Below are 13,518 nucleotides of genomic sequence, written 5' to 3'. Positions count from 1 at the left end.
GTCTGACACCTGAAAACTTGGCTAGGAACACAAATCCATGGAAATTCTTCAGCAAAAATTAAAGACTCTCTCAGAGTTTTCTTTTGAATGGTATCAACTGATTAAAGAAGATTTTTATTTTTTTCATCAACATGTGATAAGTTAAGCTCTTTTGTTATTATTATTATTCTTTCTTGGAAACAAGTTTTGGGAGAAGGCGGCAAATCACTTTTTGTTCACTAGAGATAGTTTGAAAGTTGATTTTTTTTCAGTTTGAAAAATAAAAACAACAGAACAGATAAGTTTAGTAAGAAGTTGTTAAAAGGCTGAGCAAACAATCATTCAACGTCAATGTCTGAGCAGCTCTTTAAGGTCAGAGTTTCAGGGAGGTTTAAACCAGGACAGTGCTTTCTCCTTGGGGTGGACGCTGAGGACATGCATGGCTGGCCAGGGCAGCATCACAGAGCAGCAGAGACTGAACAGGCTCTTCCCAGTCAGTCAAATGTCTGTTTGCTTATCTGTGGACCCTGTAAACTGGGAAGATTTGATGAGTTTTTGACCGAGGTTCAGTAGCAAGGCCACATATCCCTGTGTCTGTCTGAATCTTCAGACAGCCTGAAATCTCATTCAGTGTTGTAAAGCTTCACCTTTTAGAGGCTGTCGTAACCTCCTGGGCTCCCAAGCTAAACATCAGTTTTATTCTCTGGCTTTTTGATGAAAAGCAAAATCTTTCTTCCTTGCATGCATGTTTGTTCATCTAGCTGTCCCATCTCATTTTCACAGCAGCAGATGCTTGGGCTTTGACTGTGACTGGAGATTGGCTTGTAGGAGGCTAAAGCCAAACTGAAGAGCACTCAGCCTTAATTCCAAATTGATCCTCTGTGTTAGGCAGAAGATCATTTGTGATAACCAGGTTCATTATGAACATTGATGCTGAAGTCTTTGGTAGACATTTCTAGAAACCTACAAGAACAAAAGCATTGTGAGATGAATGGGTTCTGTATCTTGAGTTCAGGATGAGTCTTCAAGCTGAGCGGAAACTTTTTTCTTTGGTCAAATTAAAAATACGTTAACAAGAAAATGATGACAAGGATGAAACTGAGTGGAGGGGTTTTACCTATTTTGCAGAAGTTTAGACAGAGTCAAAATTTCTCATTTTAAGATTTGTTTGAAGTGTGTGTTTTGTCATTTCACAGTTCTCTTTTAGAGGTTCAAACAAGTAGTAATAAAATTAGAAATTTGGCCAAAGCCAAGATGCGGCATTTTGAACAGACAGAAACAAATTGCTCCCACTGTCCTTCCCAAGCCTTGAGATTGCTTGCAGTACTGTTGAAGTTGCATGAGGTTCTTTAACGGAGTTGAATCTGCATGAGTTTTTTTATGACGTTGCTCTGCATTCAGCAACCTGACAGCAACCAGAACCCAGTTTTTGTTCCTTTCCAGTGTGGCATCTCTTTCTCCCTATGTTTGTAATGTAATCCGTCAGTGTAGTTGCACCATCTTAACAGCCTCAGATATCCAAAGTCCCACCCACCAAAGACGGCTGATGACTGCAGGGTGTTGCTGGAGCAGCTGGAGTTCAGGGTGCAGCGGTTTCCTCCCTAGTGCACAAGCGAGGTAAATTCTGCCTACAGGGAAACTACTTCTGACTGCTGTAGCCATAGCTTTTGGCTACCTAAGCTGATCATTGCTCTATTAAGGTAAAAAGATGTCCTTTTTAGTTGCAAAATATGCAAGACAAGTTAAGAGCCTGGGGATTTGATGGCCTGTCTTTGCTGCCATGGGGATTTACCATTCCAGCTGTGTGATCCTCGTGGGGACACTTCCCTGGACCAGGAGTCAGGCACCTCTCTGTAGTTTCAGAAGAGCACTGCAAACTCACTTTTCCAATTCCACGGGGAAAAAAAACCAGGTTAAAAATATAATAGGTTTGGTCCATTTGGAGGAATATGCTTTCAGGTTGCTTTGGAAAGGACCACTTTCTCTTAATGCCACAATGGGAGGTCTTGGAAATTACAGTCCCTTGCAGGGCAGAGGCTTTGGACAGTGCAAGGACCAGAGCCCAGCCCAAGACTTTGCTATTGCTTGCAGAGGAGCACGCTGCACCATCCAGTTCAGCAGAATCTTGCAGCCTATGTTTGAATCCAACCACTTTAAGAAATTTAAATTTGTTAAAATGTCTTCCTGGGCATTTTCTTGTTCCTTGTTACTGCTGACACTTCTGAATGTAGTCTGCCTGAGTTCAGCACAGAGGCCAGTTAGTGAACAAAGGCAGATTTACTACAGGAAAACGAGCTAAGGGGCAGAGTTGCAGATGAGGATCCGTTTTGCCAGATCACTACCTACTTTCAGGCCAAATTACAGCACATCTGCTCATACCTTGGCCCAATCAATCTGCCCTTAAAAGAATGATCTATCAAAGAAAGTCTAAATATATCTAGCCTTGGAGAAAGAGCTCCCACCAATTCATCGTGGAGGTAAGTGACAGAGGAATTTCAAGGTATTCTAGTTGCAGCTTTTTTGCCTGTAGCTGACCTTTCTGCTTGGAAAGAGACTTAATTCTTTCAGACTGTGAAGCCCTCATTCTTTGGAGGCATCACTGTTCACTAAAAGGGAAAGTGCCTGCACCACAAGATATTTTTGTTCTTACCAGGAAAGTGCAAGACCATTAATTTAAATGCATTAGCGAGACGTTACATATTTGTGCACATTGGAGAGAAGCCCGCGTTCCTCCTCACTACCTCAGCCGCCTTTTGGCATTTCGATCTGCAGCACAGCTGTGCTGGACCAGAAGCGTGACTTGCTGCTACTGGAGACTGAAAGCTGGAAGGGAAGGAGATCTGGGAGGCTGAATCTGGAATGGCCAGGTCTCACCCCAGCACCGCACAGCATGTCAGGGAGCAAGCCGCTTGGCCCGCAGTTTCCAACAATTGCCCTTAAATCACCTAGGCACAAGCTGTATTAACCACCAGAAGTTCTACACTAACAGAATTGATCGAAAGCTAAGGGCAAGGATGACTTTGCCAAACCAAAAGGCCTCATTCAGATCTTTTGAATACCTCTGTATTTCCCCAACAGATTTCCAGCAAGGTTGGAATGAGCAAAACACTGCAATTAGTTGGAAATTTTCACTATGGATTTCAGTGTCCAGGCTGGGAGTTGCCGTGTTTGAAAGCCTCAGTCCTTACTGAACCGTGCCTTAACTTCCCTACCTTCAAATGGGAATGATAGTCTTGTGGCAATAATTATTATCTGGAAAGCACTTCAGATGCTTGTACAGTGCATTCCCTAGAGCCAGCTACCTCCAATCAATGGGATATAATGGCCTCATCACAATAATTAAATACTTTCAGCTCTTCACTTTACCAATGTTTACAGTGCACCAGTGCGATAGAGGAAATCTTAACTTTATCTGGTTGACAGAGAACACATGTAAAGGAAAAATAAGCACAATATTCAGAACATCTCTATAACATGTAAAAACACGTCATGTGCTTCTGGGCAACTAAATTCAGAAAAGCTGTTAGGCAGCTTAGACCATTTAATTTTAGGACTACAGGAGTCCACCTTGAAGCTCAAAGAAGTGCATCCATGCGTTGCAGGTCCTATGCTTGGATCCCAATAATCAAAATTATACAGAATGTGTTTGGAACAACTGTAATTCTGTTGCTCTCTTCAAGACATTCCCTATCTATGTTTCTAAATAGAGACCTTCAATTAATCGTTGATGAGACCGAAGGAGAAATATTTCTTCTCTGAGGTGTCTGTCTTAACAGCCAAAGCCTTTTGCAAATTATTGGTATTGCACTTCTGTTAACAAGTAGATATTTAATCCACACAACAATTTGGAGATTATTTTTGCCTTTATCACACTTATATTGTATCAAATGTAAAAGTCTGTAGTGTTTGGATCAAGAATCAGTGATAGAGGCATTTTGTAAATAAAGATATCTAAGATTTAATGCAAAAAAAAAAGCTTTAGGATTTTGTACCTGAATGGCTGGGTTCAGTTCTGCCTCCCCTTTTCTTCCTCCTTTAACCTGGAAAAGAAGGGATAAATCTGGAGCAGTCAGGCTTATAGTGTAGCTATATATACATATATTTATTTTACTATAAACAAATACAAGGGCTAGAACTATAATCTCAAATGCTGTCTCACCAAAACCTGAACTTTTGTTGACCTACCCCTGTGTTTTGTGTACTTGAGAGAACGCAGAGCCTAAATGATGGACCTGAATAAGAACATGTTCTGTGCATAGCATGGGGCAAAGTGCATCTCCAATGTGATTACCAGGAACCAAGTGGGACTGCGTTATTTCAAACTGACTCTGAGTCATATAATGTATCCCTCAGAGAATTTACTGAAACATAAGTAACAGCAGACGGACTGTCCTGTGTTTGGAAAACATACTCCATTTGATGCATCTTCAGAATAATACTGAATAATAGAAGATATTGTGTATCATCTTAATTTTTTATGATACAGCACCACAATACAGGTCACGTAGAAACATTCACTCTTAAAACACCATAGAAAAGTCTAGGAAGTCGATGGGGAACTTTGCTTTGACTTCTGTGAAAGAAGTCAAATCGGGCTGCTCATATCCTCATTATTTGCTCAGAGTCCTTCAAATATGGCATCTGACACCATTTTCTAATCTTGAGATGAAGAAAGCAGACTTTTCTGTCAGTTTCTGAATGAAAAATGAAAAGAACTTCTGCTGTCTATTTGTTTCTACTTCATCTTGTTACTTTCACATATAAAATTGCTCATAAGCATTCACAGAGAAATTACAGTTCAACCTCAAGTAACTAGAAAGATCTCTTCCTTAGGCCTGACCCAAAGGCCACCTAATAGTCCCACCATTCCTAATGGACTTTTCCATCAGATGCCTGACAAAAGTTTCACTAAAACCTACAGTAAACTCGGTGCAGTGTCAACAGGAGCAAATTTTAGTAGTGCATAGTGGAGATCCTTGGACTTTTGTAAGATATCCTTGCCCCGACTTTATGCCCCCCCATTCCTTCAAATCCAAAACGCCCACTGCTCATTAAATCCCTACTTTTGGTTCAGGTGGTTAAATCACTTTATATCAGTGCCATCAAAAAACATGAGCCAAACTCTGTTTTATGTGAACAACCACAATAGTAGAGAACTTGTTGGCTTAACAGGACAGTGAAAGTAAAGGAAAGATTTAAAGACCTCCACTTTAACAACATCTGCTATGTCTGTGCACTACATGTGATTTGAGAAGCATTAGCATTTTGGTTTGTTTTGGTCTTGTAATTAGAAGGATTGTGCTTCATTATCCTACTGTAGCTCCCGCTGTGACATGTTCCCAGTTATCTTTCTAAAAGAAATATTTCATACACAGTATCCAATTCTGTCAATTGATTACAAAAGCTTTGGAAGTTTCTCCATGTCTTATTTCAAGACAGTATTTAAAGGAAAAAAAAAAAAAGAAAAAAAAAAACACAACCATGTATTCCTATGGAGTTATTATATTCTTGGGAATGATACAGGGAAACATTTCAGACAAGGCAGTTCATTTTCATAGAAGTGAATACTTGGAATATTGGGGGAAAGATATCTTTTGGTGGTTTGTTTTTTCCCCTTTTTCTTTGCAGGATAGCTCTCATTAGAAGGGGGAAAAAAGCAGTCCACGTTAATTAACTGATATAAATGTGACAGGGTGGCTGGGTCATTGGTTTTTTTTTTTCCCCAAAAGACCCTGAAGACACCGTTCTATATACTGTATAGAAACAGGCAGTTTTCAGCCTGACACCTGTCCAAGATTCTCTCTGTGAACTGTATCCAAAGAGCTGCATCTCTTGCTTCTTTCTCCTCCCCTCATCTGCCAGTATTCTGCCCTTCTTTTATCAATCAGAGCCTCTCCTTGTACAAAACATATGTTCATAGCTAATAAGACGATGTTGCCAGTGATACATATAATCTTATGTTCCTGTGTGCATATGTTAACTACAGTATTCATTTTGAGTATTCTTATATTCCGAAGGGAAAAGGTCTTTCCTATATTTCTGCTAATTAGCATAACATACTCTACCCAGAATTCATCATATTCTGCTAAGCTCTGCCAGAGAAAATGTATTAATAGCTGAACTGTTGCAACCCTTTATTAATATTGGCATCGCGAGCTCTGTACCAATTTTAAGGCATACCAAGAAGACAGGATTTTTGTCCTTATTCCTTAAATCTTTATGACTAAGTAATCAGAGATAATGAAAAAATGCTCTAGGGGAAACAGCTTGGGTGTAAAGGCAAGCTATGTTTAACTCCACACTAGATTGTTCTGTCTTGTAGTTGTTGAATCAGTGACATGACTCTGGGTCTTGCCTTAAAAAATGATCTAATTATGCTTCATCAGGTCCCAAACCTTTATGAAAGAGGGATTCCTAAAGACGATTAATGCTTCCAAGAATTGCTTGATGTGAGAGGAAACTGTATGTACAAAGTGGAAGCAGGCCTGCTTGTTGCATCGTGTTGGCTCTCTGTCTTCCTACAGCACTGAGCGTTGTGTCCAGGTTTAGGAGAAATGCAAAAATCAGAAGTGACAAATATCAAGAGACCTTGAATAAAAACAGAGGTCACTAGATTCTCGTCTCCAGGCAGATGGACAAGAAAACTACAGGTTTATTAACAGGATATTTCTTCAGGTCCAACTCAGGGGAACATTATGTGCTTCCTCATAGCAGATAAGATAATACCTACACCTTAAATCCTAACCATGTAGGCCTGGGGAGGCCTACCTGATAGGAGCATCCAAAGTGGAGATGTCTGGCTCCTTGGAAAGCTCTGGTCTGACACTGCTTTCTTCTCACTATGACTCACTTCAACCTTCTCCTTCCCTTCACCTCAGCTTCACTCTTTACTTGCTGCTCTTACATTGTTAGCACTTTCTCTGTATCCTTCGCTCCTTTTCTTCAAGGTCTCACCTCCTCTGATTAGCTGATCTTCTCTGAACTGTATGCCTGGACTTGGGACATGATTTTTGCAGAGAAATGGAAAGCAGAGGGAAGGTTAACATACCATGTGTGGTCACTGCATTGTCTAATATGTCATACACTCTCTCTACCTGGGGATTCTCTTCTGTTGAAGATTTTTAGCAAAGGAACCATTTTGCCTGCATAGAAAAAGGGCTCATTCTTCTTGGGTTCCTGGGTACAAACTGACACAAACATGATTAATACAAACCTCCAGTGATTACCACAGCTTCAAAAAAAAAAAAGTTGAAAATGTGAAAATATGGAGAGATGGAGAGATGGCTATAAAGCAGAAAGACAAACAACATGAGACAACTGCAAAACATTGTGGCATGTGAACTACTTTCCAGTTCCTCAGTATTGGCAAAATTTTGGCAAGGCCTACAGATGAGCACCATACCAAGGAAACAACTTTATCTAAGCAAAAGTTTCACCAAGAAACCTGGTCTTCACTGACCAAGAACATAAAATAATAATAATAGTCAAATAGCTCTATTTGGCATAGTTTTTACAAGCCAGTGCCAGTGCAGAAGTAGCTCTCCTAGCAAGACAAACCCCCTACATGGTGAACACCACAGCAGACAAACACTTTTGTTTCCCAAGCACTAACATGAAGACTGTCTTCTCAGGTGCCAACAATCTTCCTCTGCCTCTGTTTCCTACCACACTCTTTATTCTGCCCTCAAAGGGCATCTGAGATCCCACTGGCTTTAATGATGTCTAAATCCACTAGACCACAGTCTTTCACACCCTATTAATGTTTTATTGAAGAATATTAGTCTTCTGAGCTGCTGCCTCTTCATCTTTTCCATGTTGCTCTATTTCATCAATATAGCTCACCTTTTAAGGTGATTTTTTTGTTAGTTATTCATTAAGCTTTGATATGAACAAGGAGTTATGCATTTGAAGGCTGCTAACACTGACCATTTTTCTTTAATGCAATAAAAATGCTCTACTTTTAGTAGAAAACTTGCCAAACACAGTCTCATTAGGATCACAGAGCTGTGGTGGGATAGCTCAGACGACTGGAGTGCTACAGTAGGTGGACAAAGGCTCTTCAGGAGGGACAGGCTGGAAAGGCAAGGAAGTTGCCCTATATGTGAGAGGAGCAGGAAGGCATGGAGCTCTGCCTAGGGATGGATGATGAGCCAGTTGAGAGCTTATGGGTCAGGATCAGTGGTCAGACAAACATGGGTGATACAGTGACAGATGTCTGCTAAAGGTCACCTGAGCTGAAAAAAACAGTAGATGATGCCTTCTTCAGTCATCTGGAAGAAGCCTCACGTTCACATGGACCACATGGGGGACTTAAATCACTGTGGTATCTTCTGGAGGGGCAACACAGCAATCCACTGCCAGGCTCAAAGTGTTGTTAGCAGCAGCAGTCTAGCCAGCCAGTCACTAGTGGTGTACCCCAGGCTTGATCCTGGGGCAAATATTGTTTAACATCTACATTACTGACCTAGATATTTGGGCTGTGAAACCTCAGGAGGTTTTCAGGTAATATAAAACTGGAAGGAGGGATTGATACACCAGAAGGTCATGCTGTCATTCAGAGGGACCTCAACAGGCTGGAGAAACGGGCTGACAGGAGCCTCATGAAATTCAGCACATGGAAATGGTAAGTCTTATATCTTGCAAGGAACAACCCCATGCACCAGAATATGCTGCGTGCCAACTAGCTGGAAAACAGCTTTGCAGAATAGGACCTGGGGGTCCCGGTGGATACCAAGTTGACCATGACACAGAAATGTGTCCTTGCAACAAAGAAGACCAATGGCCTCCTGGGCTGCATTAGGCAGAGCATTGCCAGTAGGTCAAGGGAGGTGATCCTTCCCCTCCACTCAGCACTGGTGAGACACATCTGCATGCTGTGTCCAGTGGTGGGCTCCCCAGTACAAGAGAGACATGGACATACTGGAGCAAGTCCATTGAAGGGCTGTGAAAATGATGAGGGGATTGGAGCATGTCATACAAAGAGAGGTTGAGAGAGCTCAGACTATTCAGCCAGAAGCAGAAAAGGATCAGGGGGGGTCTTATCCATGTGTATAAATACCTGTTCGGGGGGGAGTAAAGACGACGGAGCCAGAGTCTTCTCAGTGGTGTTCAGTGACAGAAAAAGAGGCAATAGGCACAAATTGAAATACAGGAAATTCCATTTAAAATAAGAAAAACCCTTTGTACTGTGAGGGTGGCTGAACACGGAATGTGTTTTCCAGAGGTTGTGTAGTCTCCATCCTTGGAGATATTCAAAGCCTGACAGGACATTGCCCTGGGCAACCTGCTGTAGGTGACCCCGTTCTGAGCAGGGAATTGGACTAGATGAGCTCCAGATGTCTTCCAGCCTCAAATACTATGTGATTTTGTGAAATACAGACAGCCCAAACTGCCCAGTGACTAGATGCAAAAAGGCATTCACATATCCTTTGGTTGGAAGTCAGTCACTGTATAACTTACATTCTGAAGATATATAAAAGAAGGAGTGACAGGAGGGTTTTGCTTGGTGCTTCAATAAAACAAAGTCTCTTAAGTCACACTTCAAGGTCACTGCCTCCATCCCAGCTAAGACCTGAGGACTTGTACTACAGATCTGACATGCTCAAATCTTTAGCACACATAATAGTGCTACTGAATTTCTAAACATGTGACTTTTCATCAGTTCTACTGGGGTGGTGGGCAAGACAAGACAGACAATGGGTCAATAGCTGACCTAAAAATTAAAGCCAGCCTTCAAGTTTAAGGTCAGAGCTCCACTTATGAGATTGGACCAATATATCTGACACTGGGATATGTTCTTGAGATTAGTCTGTTGCGAGTTAGCTGAAATGAAAGCTTCGTTACTCAGATACCTTCAGGTGCCATTGTTCAGATTTGAGCAAGATTTGTCCTCCTGCAGAACAGCAAGAGAATGTTCTGAGTTTACAGTTTTAATTAGCCAAGGATAAATTGCTGGGGGAACCAGATACTGTTCATTTGCTGTCTCAACACAGTAACTCTTTATAAGTCAGCACAGAAGATACACAGATTGAATTGAAATGGCAAATATACCCACAGACGCTGCCATGCTTCTGTTTCTCCTTCCATCAGAAGTTCTTGGGGGAGAATTTCCTCTGGCATGCAGGGCCCTCCTCTTGCATGAATCTCCATATTTTTCTGCATTCTTATGGTACAGTTCAGGAAGAATAGTATCCCTTAATTTTCTTCTACTTCAGTCTAATGATTTCCTGATCAGCCCCAGCAGGGATTCAAACTTCCTAACAGCTTATATATAGTAGCAAGAAACCAATAAATACATTTTGATTACTGCAGTGGTGCTCAGCTGTAGCTCTTGATACAGCAACAAAGAGGAGGTGCTGTCTAGGATCATCTTGAGATGGTAAAGGAGAGGGATTAGGAAGCGAGAACCAAGGTGCTGAGTCCTGTGGTGAAGCAAGGGCAAAAGTGTTTGCAACCAGCAGACTAATGGTAGATGAAAATGACACTGAACATCTCAGAGCAGCTGGAAATGGCTTTGTGCATGGCCTTGCCCATGTAGAACCATAACTAGAGAGTCTGGGAGAGACATGCTGGAGGTTGCCCAGAGTCCCATGTCATCTGGGAGTAACTGGCACAGCTTGTCTCCTGGCAAGCCATGAAATGTGTTGCAAGTCCCTGAGGTCTTGGCAGCATTCTCTGACCTGGCAGGGAACAGACCAGGAGCCCTGCAAAAGCCCATCCCGCAAGAGCTGAGAAGGAGACTAAGTCCGTTATGAGAGTTATGGTCACTGAGTAGAAAGTCTTGGTTCAAATGATGTAACATTTGATTCCTGCACAAAAAACCTTGGCCAATATTCAGTGTAAAATATACAAGTCAGGCTATCTGTTGCAATACAAAAGAGACAGAAGCCAAATCAGGAGAACTGTGTGCTGCAATTAATTAATGAAGTAGGAAACAGAACAATTGCTGCATTGTGAGATCCAGCCACTAGGTATGGAGAGGAAGATATAAAAGCATTGCTTTGGTGCCCACTAGCTCAGCCTTGTGAGTCACTGGGTCAAATCCACCCCTAGTTTAACATGGCTGTTGTCAGTGGAGTCAACAGCAGAAAGAAATTTGGTCTTTCCCTTCTCTAGAAGCAAGCTGTGATCTTTAAGTTCAAATACCTACTTTACGTCAGAGAGAACCTGCAAATCACAGAGGTTGAGTGCTGTGTTATTAAAGCAGGTGAGTTAATTAAAGCTCTCCAGTTTACAACGAGGATTGTGTCTAGCTTCTAAAAGTTGTTATATCTGAGCTCTCCTTAAGAGTGCAGCATCCTTTCTCCTTTCTGTCATGCAAGTAATTTTTCAGCTGGGTTTGTGGAGCAAAGATGACACTCAGTGGCTGGTTAGGTTATCACAGGTATGTGTTTCCAGCAGTTTTCCAAAGGAACTACTCTCAGATGCGCTTGGCAGATGCTGTTCACAGAAGCCTGCAGTGCCATGTTGGGTACAATGCAGTCTTCAGATTTCCAGCAAAGGACAGTACTCCTCCACGCCAGTCACATGCATACAAAGCAGTGATTTATTTTTCATGTACGTTTTTGACAAATGCATTTCTTAAGAAAATTTCTCATGGTTTTTAGGAGGTGGAAGGAAAAAGATTTGAGGAATGTCTCCATGGAATTTTTCTTCTTTATATTCTTTGTAGAAAATAGAATTACCTGCTTTTTTATTCACAACCACAGTTTTCCCTATGCTGTTAAGAAGAGCCTCCACTGCATAAACCCAAAGCCCTTTGCAAGCATGGCAGACACGTGCTCTCCCAATATGCAGCTGAGATGGAGACTTACATCAGGACCACAGTGATGAAGCAAGGCACAGGTAATGTTCATGGGCCAAAAGAAGGATCCAAGCAAATATTTACCTAGTGTGGAGGAGAACTGGGTTTCAGCCTGTCCCCCAGTGCCCTCCCACTAGCATGGCTGATGCAGCACATTGGTGTGGGAATAGAAACCATCTAACTTGGCCACTTTCTGACTGAAAGACTTCTACAAAAGACCACCAGCTGTATGGTATGTACTACACACAGTGGATCTGTGCTGGTTAACTCTGCAGTGCATGCTCACCTGTCTCAGCACCTTCTGGTTACATCTGGTCCCCTTCCCAGGCAGGGAGTTATGCACAGGCTCTTGCATTAATTAATGTTGTCACACAGCTTCCCCTCCATCCCCGTAAACCCCCCAGAGGAAGGCTGCAAGCAGCCTGGAGGTTCGATCACAAGTGTGATTGCCTTCACTGATGAGTTACCCAGACAAAATGAGCTGTGCTCTCAGTCTCATTTCTCAAAAAATAGATGTCTGTGTCCCAGAATGAATGTGCCCATGAGCTTCTTTCATTAGCAACATAAATACAGGGACGGCAGAAATTCAATTTCTTCTGCTCCCTGCAGGTCGCTGGCACTGGGGAATAAGGTATATTAGCAGAAGAGCAGAGACAAGCTGCACCACTGCTGCCTATGGTCTTTCTGGGTTAAAAAAGAAGAGCTGGAGCCTTCAAGGCTGGTCTGGCAACATTTGCTGTCATTAACCTGGTGTATCGTTAAGGGGGGAAAAGTGGATGGACAGAAAGAGTACAATTTCTAATTAGAGTAATGCTCATTTGGGTAGTGACTGACACTGGGAAGTGATTGGCAAAGTCCTTTTTAGTGGTGGTCCTTAGGCTGATAAAGACACCAGGAGGATCTCCCACTGATGGCAGGCACAAATTTGCACAGAGATCAAGGACAGAATAAAGCATTCCTGTAGTGAGTAAACTCTGAAAATATCTTTGTGATTTCCAGCATACTCCCCTTGCTGCAATGGAGAATATCCTTTGCAGTACATCATCCTACTTTTTCCTCCTTTGCAATCTGACTTGGATTCCCTTGCCTCTTCCTTTTTTTGCCCCACTTTGCAGAGTCTCCCCAGCTGCCCCGCCTGGCAATGCAGAGCTTTTATTAATTTTATCTTCTAGATTTGACATTAGGCTTTACAATTATTAGTCAGTTCCAGGCCTCAAATAGGAAACACGTGTCTGTGATTACACTTATTCTCCTTCGATGCTCTTTAGCACAGGGAGCACTTTTTTGCCCTGTGTCTGCAAGGCACAGTGAATGATAGCAAGTCATATCCTAACTACCCTAATGGAGAAAAATACTGCAGCTACTGTCAACAAGGATAACAACGAGTGGCGGGTACAGACATCATTCAGAGGAGGTGTTTTGGGCTGCCTGTAGAAGAAATAGATAATGCTGCAATAGTGTTTGGTTTTGGTAAGTTTTGTTGGCAGACATGGTGGTTTAAAATAGATCTATATGTATAAATTCCTATGCTTATATATGTATATAAGCTTATATATACTTGGTTGTTCATACTATGCAGAATAACTGTCAAACATACAGGTACACCTCAATCTGGACAAATCCTGTTGCCAGGCTTAGGTTTTGATTTTTCATATCGCTAGGTTTTATTATTTGTTTTTACTCTCAACCTTGGATCAAAATATATATGACACATTCTCCTCATCCTTTCAAAACAG

Source organism: Nipponia nippon, unplaced genomic scaffold, assembly GCF_047370975.1.
Source record: "Nipponia nippon isolate SJK-2023a ecotype South Korea unplaced genomic scaffold, ASM4737097v1 scaffold_1, whole genome shotgun sequence".
Lineage (NCBI taxonomy): Eukaryota > Metazoa > Chordata > Aves > Pelecaniformes > Threskiornithidae > Nipponia > Nipponia nippon.
The sequence above is the reverse complement of the archived record's forward strand: the minus strand, read 5'-3'. Positions refer to the sequence as shown.